Source organism: Mauremys mutica, chromosome 1, assembly GCF_020497125.1.
Source record: "Mauremys mutica isolate MM-2020 ecotype Southern chromosome 1, ASM2049712v1, whole genome shotgun sequence".
Taxonomy (NCBI): domain Eukaryota; kingdom Metazoa; phylum Chordata; order Testudines; family Geoemydidae; genus Mauremys; species Mauremys mutica.
In genome coordinates this window covers 169,103,533-169,117,994 of record NC_059072.1, presented here as the reverse complement: position 1 = coordinate 169,117,994, position 14,462 = coordinate 169,103,533, and positions in this window count along the sequence as shown.

The following is a 14,462-nucleotide window of genomic DNA, read 5'->3' as shown; positions in this document are numbered from 1 at the left end:
GAGGATAGAAAGGGAAATCTGGATGGGTTAAAAGAAGGATAACAGGCAAAGAGCTGGAGATGGACAGAGATGGAAGATGAAAGACAGCGCATTTATAATCTAAACTGCAAAAAAAAATAGATTTGAATACTTAAATAAAAAAGATTTCAAATACCACAGACAAGGACTTGATCTTCACATGTGTTTCTACAGCACCTCGCACAATGACATCCTAATCTTGACTGGGACCTTGGACATTATAATATAAATATTTATTAATGGTAATAATATTTTGAGGCTTATTTAAAGTCAGCTTCTTGATCATTTAAGTTTCACCCATATTAATACTAATGCAACATCAATGGTGACTGCAGGTTTTGTGATGTGGACTTTTGTTGACCTTTAACTAGACTGAAAACTGGGAACACACTTCATTTCAAATACTATTCCAAAATACTGGTCCAATTTAGTGGTCCAAATAAATTAGCTTATTTTAAGAAAATGCTGGCTAGATATTTTTAGCTCCTGTTGAGCAGCCATCTTTTATTTGCATTTTTATATCCAAAGGTTAACTAGATTTCTCCATTTGACAAAAAATACTGAAGATGAGCAAAGTCTGGCAATAATTCAGATATAATTAATGTCCCTACTGGGGACTTCATGGATTTCATATACATCTCATCTCTGTTATAATCTGAATCGCCATCCTGCATATGACCATTTGTATGGGATGACCTGCCCCCGGTGCGCATCGGGCCGGAGCCACTCTAGGTAAATGCTGGAGGAGGGTGGGAGGGCTGCAAGGTCCTCATGGGCCACAGAAAATAACCTCCCAGGCCGCATGCGGCCCGCGGGCGGCATGTTTGAAACCCCGGTATACACAGTGCCTAGCACAATGCCTAAATCCCTTTGAAAATATTTAGACTCCTAAATAAGTTAGGCATTGCAATGCTGAGCAAACCAATGCCTAAATACCTTTAAAATCTGGGCCTTAGACCTACTTGCACCCACTTCCTGAATCTAAATTAGAGGCCACGTGTCACGGAGCTGGAAGAAAGTATGAATTATGACAGGGAGTGGCCTGCCATAACTAAGGGCTTGTCTAGATGATGAGTTACTGTGCAGGAAGCCAGGGTTTGAATTTTCAGTGCACTCCAAGACTTTCACTGCACTGTAGCAGTATCTACACAATGAATCACTGCATAGCAAGCTGATGTGTTGTAAATTCACACTCTGGTTTGCCATGCACTCATTTGCTGATTTTATTTTTCCCAGTGGGTGTTCCACTCCGGCTCCGCCCCAGTCCGCCTTTTCCCTGAAGCCCCCCCCCCCTCGCTCCACCTCTTTCCAATCCCGCTCCGCCCCCTCCTGCCCTTTGCTTGCTCCTCTCAGTCCCCTCCCACAAGGCCTCTGGCTCCTCTCTGCTCTCCCCCAAGCACCTCCCACCAGCTACCGAACAGCAGAGTGGTGTCCAGCCCCAGGACCTCACCAAACAGCTGTGTCTGGTGGGTGCTGAGCACCATCTATTTTTTTTCCTGGGTGCTTGTGCCCTGGAGTACCCATGGAGTCGGCACCTATGATGTAGACAAACCCTTACATGTTCTTGCATCCTTCAGCTAGTTACTGTGCTTGTTGCTTTCCTTCTTCTTTTGGACCTTGGGTGTTCACATTACACTACTTAAGATGCATTTAAGACTCCATTCTGTACCACTGAAGTCAATGGGAATTTTGCCACTGAATGTAAGGGACCAGGATGGGACCCTTATATTCTGTGGGATCAGTTCTGTGGGATCAATTCTGAGGTGATATGTAAGGCAAGGCACACATTGGTGAGTGGGTGTGAATCCCAGTCTAAGAGATGGTAGACAGAGTATAAGTTTGTGTAATGTTAATGAACATGGGAGAGGGTACGGAAGATACAAGTTGCACCAACTTAATATCTCTCTAGAAATACCTCTGAATTTAGATTTATGCTCACCTCTGAATTTAGACTCATAAGTTTTTTACTGGTGATTATGGCTTCTAGAGGGAAGATGATTTCTTATGGTAAATTACTTTCTCTCTTCAGTCATCAGTGTGGTTGCAAGTAATGCTTATGATCACTGAGGGCTCAAAGCCAATAGAAGCTCAAGAAGCTCAGTACTCCTGAAGTTGCATATTGCCTTGCAGAATTCAGCCCTAGCATCTTCTAGGTTTAATGGGAGCAAAGATAGAATTAGTTACTTAGGTATCTGTCATGTGGTAGGTACATCCCGTCATGTGGTGTCGGGTGGCTCAAAAGGAAGTGCAGAGGCTGTACCACAGCAGTTAGGTCCTATGCTGATGACCCTTACTACCTTACGTGGTAGTACTGCCTAGTGACTGGAGTCCATAAAGCTTCCCTTCCACACAGGGCTGCATGGCCCAATGGCTAGAATCAATAGAGTGGCCCTCCCACTCAGGGCAGCATGGCCTAACGGCCAGAGTCAACAAAGGTCCCCACTTCTGGGGTGCCGTGTGGCCTATTGGCTCATTGGGGAAGTGAGGCACCACCTAAAGGTGTGTGGCACCCAGGGTAGGGGACTCGGACCTTCCCTGCTCCTCCAAGTCCCAGCCCAGGGCCCTGGCGATGGTGTGGTACTCACCACCAAGTCAGCAGGGATCCTCCAAAAACACACTGACTGGTTCCTCGGTTCGCTCACCAGGGAAGAGTCTAAGTCCCCTGGACTGCTTCCTACCCTTTTTCCTCAGCGATGCTGCACAGTTCCCCAAGTTCTCTGGGGTCCTCAAGTGGTACAGCTCCTGCCAGCGCGGTCTTTTCTCCAGGCTCATCAGGCAGCCTGGAGCCTGTCTGGAACTCTGTGTCCTGTAGCTCTTCAGACAGGGCCTGTAGCAGCTCCTTGGAGAGCTTGCAGTCTGCATCCTCCCCTTTCAGCAGCCTGCCCAGACAGAGTTGGGCTGCTTCCTTTTATACTCTGCCTCCAGGCTGAGCATGCCCTGCAGTGTTGGAGGGGTGAGGCTTCCTCAGCCTGTAATGCACAGTTAACTCTTTCAGGGCTGGTATGGGGTATTGTCAAAAACTGACAATATGTTGCTTTAAAGATCCAGCATAAATGTAGTACCAATAGCTGTATTTCGTCATTTGAAGATTTAGGACGATTTGTGCCTGGTACATAAATCTTGAGGTATTAACATCCTTGAGCCTATAATTAATTAACTTAAGTAGCTCTGATGATGTTTATAGAGAGAAAAGCAGCAGAGGCTGCCTGCAAGGCTCAACAATCTCAGTAGGGCAGGTCTTCTCTAATAGGCAGGAATTTAACATTAATATTCTTTACAAAGCAACTAAATCAATGATGGATTTTGATTACTGATGGCCTGTTGAGGGGAGGAGGGACTTCACTGAACTCAAGTGTCTGAACATCTGATTAACAATTGTAAATTAAAGGACACAGCATGGGAGACATTTGGCAAGATACAGCTAAGAATAAGTTTTGTCACAGTGGCATGAGCCAGAGTTCCATGTTTTCAGGACTGAAATTTTAAGACGAGTTTTTCAGGTATTCAGCTTAAACGCTATAGCTGCAGAGACCAGCAGAGCAGAACAAATAGTGGGACTGGAGAAAGGGATGGGGTGGGGGGAATAACTTTGAGTAGGAAGAGATCAAAGAAAGGAGAGAGAAAGAGGGTGATGGGAATAGAGAGAGACCTCACAAGGTACCAGAGACAGATACAGAAAATGAATGTCAAGAAAAGGTTCTGTACTGTCAGACACAACAATGGCTTGCCCTCTACCTGGGATAATGCATAGACGTTGTTAGGATTGTGTTTTGTGCAGATTACCGAATCAGAGTAATGGAGGGCTGGAAGGGACCATGAGAAGTCATCAAATCCAGCACCCTGCTCTGTGGCAGAATCAAATAAAGGTGTTTGTCCAACCTGTTTTTCAAAACCTACAACGATAGGGATTTTACAACTTCCTTTGGAAGCCAATTCTAGAATTAACTACCCTTATAGTTTGAAAGCGTTTCCTAATATCTAACCTAAATCTCTCTTGATGTAGATTATGCCCATTACTTGTCCTCACTTCAGTGGACACGGAGAACAACTGATCACAGTCCTCTTCATAACAGCCCTTAACATATTTGAAGACTGTTATCAGGTCCTTCCTCAGTCTTCTTTTCTCAAGACTAAACATGCTCAGTTTTTTAAACCTTTCCTCACAGATTAGGTTTTCTAAACATTTAATCATTTTTGTTGCTCTCATCTGAACTCTCTCCAATTTGTCTCCATCTTTCCTAAAGTGTGGTACCCATGATTCGACATGGTACTCCAGCTGAGGCCTCACCAGTGATGCATAGAGGGGACAATTACCTCCCATGTCTTACATATTACACTCCTCTTAATATGCCCCAGAATTATATTAGCTTTTTTCATTATTGCATCACATTATTGACTCATATTCAGTTTGTGATCGACTTTAGCCTCCAGAATCTTTCCAGCAGTACTACCATCTAGCCAGCTATTCCCCATTTTTTAGTTGTGAACTACTTTGCAGTTGTCTTTACTGAATTTCATCTTGTTGAATTCAGAACAATTCTCCAATGTGTCAAGGTCATTTTGAATTCTAATCCTGTCTTCCAAGTGCTTACACCACCTCCCAGCTTGGACTCATCTGCAAATTTTGTAAGCATACTCTCCACTCCATTTCTAAGTCATTAATGAAAATACAGAATAGTTCCAGACCAATGACCAATCCTTGCAGGTCCCCATGAGATACACCCTCCCAGTTTGACAGTGAACCATTGATAGCTACTCTTTGAGTACAATCTTTTAATCAGTTGTGTGCCCATCTTGTAGTAATTTCATCTAGACCACATTTCCCTAGTTTGTTTGTCAGAATGTCATGTGGGATTGTGTCTAAAGCCTTACTAAAATCAAGATATAGAACATCTACAGGTTCTCCCCACCCACTAGACCAGTAGCCCTGTCAAAGAAAGAAACTAGATTGGTTTGGCAGGATTTGTTCCTGACAAATCCATGCTGGCTATTCCTTATAACCCTATTATTCTACAGGTGCTTACAAATTGATTGTTTAATAATTTGTTCTAGTATCTTTCTAGGTATCAAAGGCTGACTGATCTATAATTCCTCAAGTCCTCTTTGCTCCCTTTTTTCAAGGTAGGTACTATGTTTACCCTTCTCCAGTCTGCTGGAACAACACCTATCCTCTGGGAGCTCTCAAAGCTAATTGCTAACAGTTCCTAGATTGCATAAGACAGTTCCTTAAGTAATTTAGGATGAATTTTATCAGGCTCTGCTGACTTGATACATCTAATTTATCTAAATATTCCTTAACCTATTCTTTCCCTATTTTGGCTTGTATTCCTTCCCCCCTTGTTGTTAATATTAATTGTGTTGAACATCTGGTCACCCTTTTGCCCTTTTAAGTGAAGACAGAAGCAAAATAAGCATTGAACACCTCAGCTTTTTTGACATCATCAATTATTAGCTCTCCTTCCCTGCTAAGCAGAGTACCTCGACTTTCATTAGTCTTTCTCTTGTTCCTAATATACTTAAATAACCTCTTCTTATTCCCTTTTATGTTCCTTGCTAGGAGTAACTCATTTTGTGCCTTAGCCTTTCTGGTTTTTTTTCTATATGTGTGTGCTATCCTTTTGTTCTCCTTAGCAATCTATTCATGTTTCCACTTTTTGTAGGATTCCTTTTTGATTTTCAGGTCATTAAAGAACTTCTGGTGGAGTCATACTGGCCTTTTACTATTATTCCTATATTTCCTTTGCTTAAGGATAATTTGTAGTTGTGCCTTTACTATGGTATCCTTGAGAAAATGATCTCCTGAAGACCCTTTTTCCCCTTAGATTTTCTTCCCACTTCTGAATTGGTTAAAGTCGGCTTTTTTGTAATCCATTGTCCTTATTCTGCTGCTCTCATTCTGCCCTTTCCTCGGAATCATGAAATCATGAAATCAATCACTTCATGGTCACTTTTACCCAAATTGCCTCCCGCCTTCAGATTTGCTACCGATTGCTCCGTGTCGCTCAGAATCAAGACTAAAATGGCTGTCCCCTTCGTTACTTCCTCCACTTTCTCAAACAAAAAGTAGTCCCCAATACATTCCAAGAACTTAGAAATTCTGTGTTTTGCCATATTATTTTTCCAACAGATGTCTGGGTAGTTAAAGTCCCCAATTACTACCAGGTCTTGTGTTTTGGATATGTATGTTATTTGTTCTAGAAATGCCACATCCACCTCCTCTTTCTGCTTTGGTGGTATACAGTAGACCCCCTAACATGATGTCACCCCTATTTTTTACCCATTTTATCTTTACTCAGAAACTTTCAGCCGATCTGCCTCTCACCTCCTCCTGGACCTCTGGACCTTCTGGTTCAGCAAGAGGAGGTACTCAACTGTTTGGGTCAGTTCCACAGTTAATCATCAGTTGGCATACCAAACAAGCCAAATAAGTTAAAAAAAACCCATCTACATGATTTTTGCCACTAGTATGTTTCAGATACTGTACTCAGTGCTGCTGCTTGTTGCTGTTATGAAGCAGTAGAGATTGTTGTGTAGAAAATTCTATTTCTACTATTCTACATAGCCTTGCTAGTTCCAGTGCCAATTTCTCCCTGAATAATCCCTGTATAGTATGTGTTCTTTAGTTTTGGACATTGTCAAAGTAGAATACTTCACATGTGGATACGGCACTAGAATGGGACTCAGGAGACCTGGTTCTATTCCCAGCTGTGTCACTGACTTGCTCGGTGAATTTGGACAAATTATTTCCCCTCTCTGTGCCTGATGCCCTTGTTGTTCTTTGTCCTGTGTATTAAGGGTGTAAGCTCTCTGGCACAAGCATTGACTCTCACTATGGATATGCACAGTGCCTAGCACATTGGAGCCCCAGTGTGACTGGTGGTGCTAGGAGCTGCTGTAATAAATACTATACAATCATAGAAATAATAAAAGTTAGCATCCTACAGCAAGTTCCTTATATTTCTACTACTTCCTTCTAAATGGCATTTCAAATCAGTACCTTCCTGCTCCTTCTCCTTCTGCATATTTTCTTGAGTATCTGCCTTTGCAGCAATGTCTGAATGACTCAAAGATGTAACATTGCTAGATTCACCCCTCTCCCCCAAATGCGTGTGTATTGTTATCACACCCATCAGCCTCTACCTAGGCAAACTGCACCGCCACACCCTTTCGATTTAAATGATAGCCCCCTGCCCGCAACAACCTGCTAGGTTAAACAGTGAGTGGAACAGAACAATATTTTAATATTTTCAGCATCTCTTTGTGGAATTTCCCTATGGCCTATGACTAGCAGAAGGACCAGGTTGCTGGGATGAAGCTATGCTGGTGCCACTGTTAGGACCGGCCCCTTGTGTCTTTATGGAGTTTAAATCTGTGTTTTGGGCAAAGAGATTTCTCCATCCTCTCCTTTCTCCTCACTGACTGATGACCAGTGAAAGTAGACAGTACCTTTTATATGGGACATAATTTAGCATAGCAAATGCACGAACTCCCTTGACAAAAGCATAGCACATTCACACAGAGGCATGCAATTGATCCTTTATGCCTAAGACCATGAACAGCCCATACTTTGTATAAATGCCATGGGGAAGACTATATTAAAATGCTGTGCCAGTCAATAATTCTTATAGTGGCCTATTTTTTCTACGAGTGATGCCTCAGGAAAGGTCTATTGTGGTCCAGAAAGGAAATGGTTTAATCTTTTCCTCAGTCTCCCTCACCATGTTTACCTATTCTATCTCCCTAAATGGATACCTCCTACCTGAGATTCAAAACTGCAGTTATTTCTTCAAGATAACAGAAATTTCTTCAAGAGTATAAGAGAAAACATAATATTATAAAAGAAAAACACCTCTGATATATATCAGCAATCACAACTAACCCACATGACTCAATGTATTGCGTATTGAATGCTCAAATGATTCACAATCAATTCAGACATTTAAAAAATGCTGTCAAATGCATTTGATTAACAAGTAAATTTGTGGAAACTTGTCTGCTTTGGGGCATTCCACAAGCATAGAAAGAGGTTAAACTAGTTCATCTAGTAAATTACTTAATGCAAATAATTCATTTATCTCTAATTATTATACTCAATTTGTATTCCATCCAGACCTTAGTCCAGCCGTAATCACTCCCTCTTCCAGAAAGTGTTTATCCTAGTTATAATCCCAGGCAACAATATTAGATTCACACTGGGGCCTGTTCCAGCAGGGCTTTAATCCCAGCTGTCCCATACCTAAAATTTGACCCTGTACCATTAAAGTTAATGGGATCTTTGCCACTGAATTCAAATTTGGCACAGGATGAGATCCATAGCGAAAATCCATCATGCATGTGCCATCCCTAACCTCAACACTCAAAGACTTTCCCCCAACCAAAACTTTCACCTGGAGCTTTCAACAGACAGCTCTGTGATGTTCTATAATGTGTAGCTTTCAGAACTTCTGTGAACAGCTCTGACTACAAAAGAGCAGAGAATAAGGGGAGGTGGAGGGATATACAAACTACAGCAAGTCTTTGGGACTCTGTGTGTGTGTGAAACATACCAGTTAGTCAATCATCTCACAGTCAGGAATGTCTAGAGTTCTGCCACGTGACTTGTGTTCAGCTCATTCCTTTTCACGCTGTTATAAGTTCTCATCTTGGACTGATATAACAGTCTATTTATCATGATCAATGTCAGAAGCCAGACCATTTTCAGTAGGTAGCATCTTCTAGATAAAACACCCCAATATCTCTCTGTTTGCAGTACCATTAACAGTATTGATTGCTCTACATTCTCCAAATTGAAGACACCTGACTGACACCTTACTGTGAAGAAAGGCATCCTCAGCAGCACTAAATGCATTCTGAATAACACTTGAAGGAGATTAAATTAAGTACTCTGCAAGAGTTACTGTTAAGGCAGACTGCCATTTTCATTTCGGGAATTTGAGCACAAGGGGATGTGAGTCTCCTTGTTGCTGAGGTTTTATTGTTGTTCAAGTTGGCTCCCATCATAGAAGAAATGGGAGGTTGTTATAAAAAAAAACAATAAAAAATTCTACTGAGGCGCTGATAGAAAAAGTGAAGTGATCAAAAGACATATGATAAGGATAGTTGGAACTCCATGGCTCCTTCTTGTCCCCATAAGACTGCATGCAGAGGCACTGGGCAAATTGTAATGACTTCTATTGGCACCTGAAGGATTATTTCAGTTAATCATTTAGCTGTAATACAGGAATGCTGTTATTCTTTTACCGGGGTGAGTGGGAGGGAAGCGTGGTCTGGCTGTCAGCCCAAAGGATTGGGAGTCAGGAATCCTAGCTATTCCATGTTCTGTAACTGACTTGTTCCATGACCTTAGCTGAGTCACGTCAATAGGAGAACTACCTCTGGGGAGAAAGGGGAGATGGGGATGGAGAAATCAGGCCACTTATTTAGGTTCCTGAATCAAGCTGCCTATTATTCTTCCTGCCAATTTGCCAGTCATGTAACAGGAAAATTACTGACGCTTCCTACATCATTGTCAAATTTGTTCCCCGAAGCATCCACCAACTTCCTAACAAAACTACTATTTATTATGCCTTTTTGTATCACTAAGTAGATTTACTCAATTCCTTTGTGCATTGGCAAAATATGTATTTTTCTATTTTCTGCAACTACACTCATTTTAGACATGAAAAAGTTCTGTAACAAACCATGTTAGCAGTGCTGCAGGCAGGAAGAGAAAATGCATACGATACACCCTGGCTTCAGAACCCAGACAGTCTATTAGCAGAACTTGCTTCCTGACAGCTGGGAACAACCCCATTAATAGAAAGAACATGAAATCAGTTTGAAAAAGGCAGAGTAGAAATGTAGGGGTGGGTGAAGTGACAGTAAAGGAAAACAGGGAGGAGGTTGCATTTAGGCCTGAGAGACAAAATTCCTATCCTGAGCTACAAACTAGAGTTTGGATGCTGTGTTCTGTTTTGGGATCATGTCTTTTTCTAGTTTGGAGGCCACTTATCTGTAATCCCGTGAAGTATATATATGTACCTGGATTCTACTGGGCCAGAAATATGGTGATCAAGAATAATCTCTCTCATGGTGTTTTGGTATTTCCACTTCCAGCTACAACCATAAAGTGGAGACACAAGTGAAATTAGATCAAATATCAACACATATTTCGCTCTTTTTAGATGATATGGGATCATTTCTTATTTTATATGAACGAATTCACCCATTTGATGTGCTGTATGACAAGAGCATGATCCTGTTAGTAAAGCCTTGACCTTACTCCCAAGGGCTTAGGACCTGTTTCTCCCATCTGTGTCACTGATAGATTTATCACTACTCACCAGGAAGTAGTGTAGAGACACCCAGCTGGAGCATCCTAAAATGAAGTCTCATTGTAGCTGGAGGGCAAGGATGAAGTTGAGAGGCTGCAGGTTTTTATTATTGGTGATTTCAAGCACCAAACAGTTTCATCCATCTCATGGCCAGATCCTGCTCTCATTTACACAGATGTACCCATGCGAATACAAGAAGAGTTAGGCTCTAAGCAAATATTATGTCCATGTTCAGTTATTAGCATTAACAAATAATGTAAATTTAGATATGAACATTAGATCAGTCTCTCAGACTGCTGGCTTGTTGCCAGTGCAGCCCTGCTGGAGTTTTGACGCCCCTCAAGTGGTGTCTTCAATGTTTGGGTTAATATCTCTCTCTCTCTCACTGCGTCAGAGAAAATTGGCTCTATGCTGTATGACAGAAATACCAGGAGCAAGAGCTTGGGATACAAGCTATATGTTTTCCCCTTCAGCTTTATGCAGTCTGCTCTGTGACCTATGTGAACCTCTGACCTAGAGAACCACAGCTTGTTTTTAACAGTCATTGCCAGGAGCTGAAACCGACACCTTATTTTGTGAGCAACGTTCATTTTTGACAACTGCTATGTGGACATGTTTATTTTCAGTGAGCCAAATTCTATGTTTAGCTAGATGTTAGCAAATCATTGACTTTAACTGAGGACAGGTTCACAGGCCCTGGCTCTCATGGGGGACTTCAATCACCCTGACATCTGCTGGGAGGGCAATATAGCAATGCACAGACAATCCAGGAAGTTTTTGGAGAGTGGTGTGGACAACTTCCTGGTGCAAGTGCAGGAGGAACCAACTAAGGGCCGTTCTTCTCTTGACCTGCTGCTAACAAACACTGAAGAATTGGTAGGGGAAGTAGAAGTGGGTGGCAACCTGGGCAGCAGTGACCATGAGATGGCCGGGTTCAGGATCCTGACAAAAGGAAGAAAGGAGAGCAGCAGAATACAGACCCTGGACTTCAGAAAAGCAGACTTTGACTCCCTCAGGGAACTGATGGGCAGGATCCCATGGGAGGCTAATATGAGGGGGAAAGGAGTCCAGGAGAGCTGGCTGTATTTTAAAGAAGCCTAATTGAGGGCACAGGAACAAACCATCCCGATGTGCAGAAAGAATAGCAAATATGGCAGGCGACCAGCTTGGCTTAACAGAGAAATCTTCAGTGAGTTTAAACATAAAAAGGAAGCTTACAAGAAGTGGAAACTTGGACAGATGATTAGGGAGGAGTATAAAAATATTGCTCGAGCATGCAGGGGTGTAATTAGGAAGGCCAAAGTACAACTGGAGTTGCAGTTACAAGGGATATGAACAGTAACAAGAAAGGTTTCTACAGGTAAGTTAGCAACAAGAAGATGGTCAAGGAAAGTGTGGGACCCTTACTGAATGGGGGAGGCTACCTAGTGATGGATGATATGGAAAAAGCTGAAGTACTCAATGCTTTCTTTGCCTCAGTCTTCACAGACAAGGTCAGCTCCCACATTGCTGCACTGGGCAGCACAGTATGGGGAGGAAGTGAGCAGCCCTCAGTGGTGAAAGAACAAGTTAAGGACTATTTAGAAAAGCTGGACATGCACAAGTCCATGAGGCCAGATGCAATGCATCTGAGGGAGCTGAGGGAGTTGGCTGATGTGATTGTAGAGCCATTGGCCATTATTTTTGAAAACTTGTGGCGCTCAGGAGAGGTCCCAGCTGATTGGAAAAAGGCAAATATAGTGCCCATCTTTAAAAATGGGAAGGAGAATCCAGGGAACTACAGACCGGTCAGCCTCACCTCAGTCCCCAGAAAAATCATGGAGCAGGTCCTCAAGGAATCCATTCTGAAGCACTTGGAGGAGAGGAAGGTGATCAGGAAGAGTCAACATGGATTCACCAAGGGCAAGTCATGCCTGACTAACCTAATTGCCTTCTATGATGAGATAACTGTCTCTGTGGATATGGGGAAAGCGGTGGACATGATATACCTTGACTTTAGCAAAGCTTTTGATACGGTCTCCCACACTATTCTTGCCAGCAAGTTAAAGAAGTATGAATTGGATGAATGGACTATAAGGTGGACAGAAATATGGCTAGATTGTCGGGCTCAATGGGTAGTGTTCAACAGCTTGATATCTAGTTGGCTTCTGATATCAAGTGGAGTGCCCCAGGGGTCGGTCCTGGGGCCAGTTTTGTTCAACATCTTCATTAATGATCTGGATGATGGGATGGATTTTACCCTCACGAAGTTCACAGATGACACCAAGCTGTGGGGAGAGGTATATATGCTGGAGAGTAGGGATAGGGTCCAGAGTGACCTAGACAAATTGGAAGATTTGGCTAAAAGAAATCTGATGAGGTTCAACAAGGACAAGTGCAGAGTCCTACACTTAGGACGGAAGAATCCCATGCACTGCTACAGGCTGGGGACCAACTGGCTAAGCAGCAGTTCTGCAGAAAAGGACCTGGGGATTATAGTGGAAGAGAAGCTGGATATGAGTCAAAAGTGTGCCCTTGTTGCCAAGAAGGCTAATGGCATATTGGGCTACTAATGATAAGGAGCATTGCCAGAACATTGAGGGATGTGATTATTCCCCTTTTTTTTGGCACCAGTGAGGCCATATCTGGAGTACTGTGTCCCGTTTTGGGCCCCCCACTACAGAAAGGATGTGGACAAATTGGAGAGAGTCCAGTGGAGGGCAACGAAAATGATTAGGGGCCTGGGGCACGTGACTTATGAGGAGTGGCTGAGGGAACTGGGCTTATTTAGTCTGCAGAAGAGAAGAGTGAGGGGGGATTTGATAGCAGCCTTCAATTACCTGAAGGGGGGGTGCAAAGAGGATGGAGCTCAGCTGTTCTCCATGGTGGCAGATGACAGAAGGAGGAGCAATGGACTCAAATTGCAGTGGGAGAGGTCTAGGTTGGATATTAGGAAACACTATTTCACTAGGAGGGTGGTGAAGCACTGGAATGGGTTACTTAGGGAGGTGGTTGAATCTCCATCTTTAGAGGTTTTTAAGGCCCGGCTTTCCAAAGCCCTGACTGGGATGATTTACTTGGGGTTGGTCCTGCTTTGAGCAGGGGATTGGACTAGATGACCTCCTGAGGTCTCTTCCAACCCTGATCTTCTATGATTCTATGACAGAATATGCCCCACTTGGTCTTGTGACACTTTTTTTTTTTGGCTAGCCCTGTGCAGATAGCAAAATGCATTCAGGATACTAACTTTATAAGTAACACAAAGAAGAAGATGACAAGAGCTGTTCATCTGTCTTGCTAGGTGGATCACAGTATTTTGGTAATTTAAAATGCAAAATATTGGGCAGGCTGTACTATCTCAATCCAACACTAGCAACCCCCAACTACAACAGGAGCAATGGAAAAGAGACCCAAAAGGGGATTTACATTTGAGGTACATGCCAGAGTCTGCTTCTGGCACCCAAATATATTGGTGTTGGGATCTTAGAAATATGACAAATAGATTCCTCTGGACATGGTTGATTTTGTTCAGGGAACAATTGCCAAGTTTAGCTTTGAGTCTCCTGGCTTGTAGGTTACCCAGGATAACCATAAATACCTTTGGACTTGCATAAGAAATGACTATATACAAAGCCAGCTCCAGGGTTTTTGCTGCCCCAAGCGGCGGGGGAAAAAAAAAAAAGCCGCGATCGTGATCGGCGCCAGCTCTACCGCGCCGCTTTCTTCTTTGGCGGCAATTAGGCGGCAGGTCCTTCCCTCCGAGAAGGACTGAGGGACCCACTGCTAAATTGCCGCCGAAGAGCCTGATGTGCCGCCCCTTCCCCTTGGCTTCCCCAAGCACCTGCTTGCTGAGCTGGTACCTGCAGCCAGCCCTGACTATACATGTGCTTAGACAACTTGCTGCCAAAGCTCATAGTTTTTAGGCCCCTGATAAGTCTTAACTCTCCTCCTTTTCAGCCTCACCTAATGCCCCTCCAAAAAAGGGACAGAAAGAGACACATCACACTTTTCTTTTGTGTTTGTTCTGGGTTTTCTTATTCAAGTCCTTTCCCTTCCTCTTTTGTACCAGAACTCCTCTTTTCCATATCATCTCTCCAAGTGCATGATGGGCAGGTCTGGAGGGAAGGGGGAGTTTGAAAGTAATCCATGTAT